We start from the raw sequence: 2,451 nt of genomic DNA, 5'->3' as shown, positions 1-2,451 counted from the left end.
CTTGCCTACTGGTTTTCAAATCAGGAAACTGAGACTGAGAGAATTCTTTTCAGGGTCTTCAAAGTAGACAAAGATAGAAACAAGTCTGAAACCAATGAAGGAATTCTCTGATCGATCCAGTCCAAAAGACATACTTCAGGCAAAGCTGAACTCAATGGTGGAAAAGTCTAATCTGATAATCCAATCGGAATGAACAGGAACACTCAGAATACTTGTAGTTGACAGAAGAGATGAAAAACACTATATGCAAAAAACAAAAGAAAGAATGAAATAAATAAATACATAATGGGCTATGAATATGCTTTATTGGAGCAGCAAAGGAACAGACACACTAAGGGCTCAAGGGTAGAGATCACACGCGGATAACAGACAGGCACATGGCAAAGAGGATCAAGCGATGATCCTGCTGCTCTTCCAACAACGTGGTGTCAGCTTCAGGAGCCAAGCCTTTTCTCTGTCGGCTGTCACTCCAGGAGGAAGATTAAGGAAGATAGAATCCGTCACCATGGTCGAAGGGAGGACAATGGAAGAGCCTGGATCTTGGTGCCTTTACTTTCACTTGGGTGGACACTTCTGCTTGCATGGTGGGCATGGTGGCCCAGGAGGGCATTTCTGCTGGCTCACTGGAGGTGGGCATGGATGAGGTGGGCAAGGCTCATGGGACTTCTGTGTGCACACTTTTGGAGGAGGATGGCAGGGCTCCTTGACCTGATGGTGATGCTGCTGATGCTGATGTGGATGATGGTGGTGAGACATCCTTCCTGGGTGTCAAAGAATCTGAAATAGAAACAGACAACATTCTTCATAACTGAGTGTCTGAATGGTAGAACATTTAGCTGCGCCAAAAACCCTCCCATCACTAAGGACTCTTCTGGATTCCTAATACAGTCTTTCAGGTTTTTTATAGCTTCTTTACCCTTCTTTTTTAGCATCTCTTGCCCTCAGACCTTCAGTCTTTTCTGGTTAGTCTCTCCTTCTACCACTTTCTAAAACAAAATTGCCTACAGAGGCGTTGTACAAATACAATCATACTCTCAAGAAGAATCTGGATAATAAACTTGTAGCCAATCCCCAAACAAATCTCTACTTATTTCTCCCATGAAATCTTGGTTTCTGGCCAAACTGACCTGACTCTGGGCTTCTGAGGAGAAATGCAAAGGCCCAGATTAGGCCCTCAATGGGATTGAATGCTGAGAAGGGTGCTTTTGGAACTAATGTATGCTGTGCTATAGCACTGTATCTCATCTCCCTTACTCTCTCTCAGGTTAAGACTGTGCCTCTGACTCCATTTTCTCCTCACATTTAAGATCACATTCATGACCAAATACCAAAAGTTTACCCCTAAATCCTCATTACCTCCCTTGTCCCATACAGAACACTAATTGCTTCAATTAAAGCCACTTCTTTCCCCAGATTAAACCCTACCACTCAAGTTCCCAAAAGATCTCTAAGAGTTGTGCTCACCAGAGGCTCCAAAGAAGACCTTTGACCGTCACGACAATGACAGCCCTGTGATGGAGACTCCTTTTATAAGGACCAGGCAGCTCCACCCAGGGGGACCATCCCAGGACTGGCATGATGCACTTGTTTCCCACCCAAAATACCACACGCTAGCCATCTCAAAAATAAATTGCCACACTCATGCTGATATCACAGATCTCCCTTGTCCATGGACTTCTTTATCCTTCACTAAGGAAGTGCAGAGTGATTCACTGGAGACCTTGTCACATATTGCCTGTGCCATTGTTATGCACCGGTTAGGAAATATGAGGAATTCTTTGACAATAGTTTTGCTCTGACAACAATAGTTGTTGTTTCCCTTGATGATCGAGACTAGGATTTACTAACCTCACATATCTTAACCCCTACCCACAGTTTTTTTAATCTCGCGTTCCTCACACCATGCCCCAGTGGTCTCTAGGCTTTTCTTGACAATTAAATGACTTGGGGCCACAAAGTCTTATCTTGTTTTTCTAGTTTTCTAGTTTCTAGTGTTGGCCGTCTCATGCCAGGAGTGTTTTCACATGGCTCCATTCATGAACTTCGAGAGGACAACTTGATCTTTCAGTTTTCTAGGCCATAAGGGCACAAGTTGAGATCCTTTGCTGAAGCTCTACTTTTGCAGATTTATACACTGATCTGGTCTCCGCAGCCACATGACCATGAGCAACTTGTAATCTGCTAGAAACTCAAATTCCTTTCTTCTCATTATCTTCAAAATTGACTTACTGTCTCGGCTGTATGCATACATAAAGAAGCTTTTCCACTAATACTCTGCAAATATCCTATGCCACTTTACAATAGTTAATTCAAATTACTCTATCAGGCCATTTTTTTTTTTTTTTTGAAATGACATTTAGTGTGTTTTCAGACATTCTTAGTATACTCAGGGAATGAAGCTCCACGAGTCGCCGACCCTGCCATTCAATCCATGGATATTTTTCTCTAAAC

At 42.9% G+C, this 2,451-nt stretch overlaps 1 long non-coding RNA gene across 1 annotated transcript; it reads right to left on the bottom strand.

Moving 5' to 3' along the window:
* Window positions 1-286: 286 nt before the first annotated feature.
* LOC122434994 lies at window positions 287-1,790 on the bottom strand. The gene is made up of 2 exons (XR_006267517.1): window positions 1,465-1,790; window positions 287-777 (listed from the first exon to the last, which is right to left on the bottom strand). It is a non-coding gene; the product is annotated as an uncharacterized LOC122434994 (long non-coding RNA).
* Window positions 1,791-2,451: the final 661 nt, after the last annotated feature.

Source organism: Cervus canadensis, chromosome 2 (assembly GCF_019320065.1).
Source record: "Cervus canadensis isolate Bull #8, Minnesota chromosome 2, ASM1932006v1, whole genome shotgun sequence".
In the NCBI taxonomy this organism is placed as follows: domain Eukaryota; kingdom Metazoa; phylum Chordata; class Mammalia; order Artiodactyla; family Cervidae; genus Cervus; species Cervus canadensis.
The sequence above is the reverse complement of the archived record's forward strand: the minus strand, read 5'-3'. Positions and strand labels throughout refer to the sequence as shown.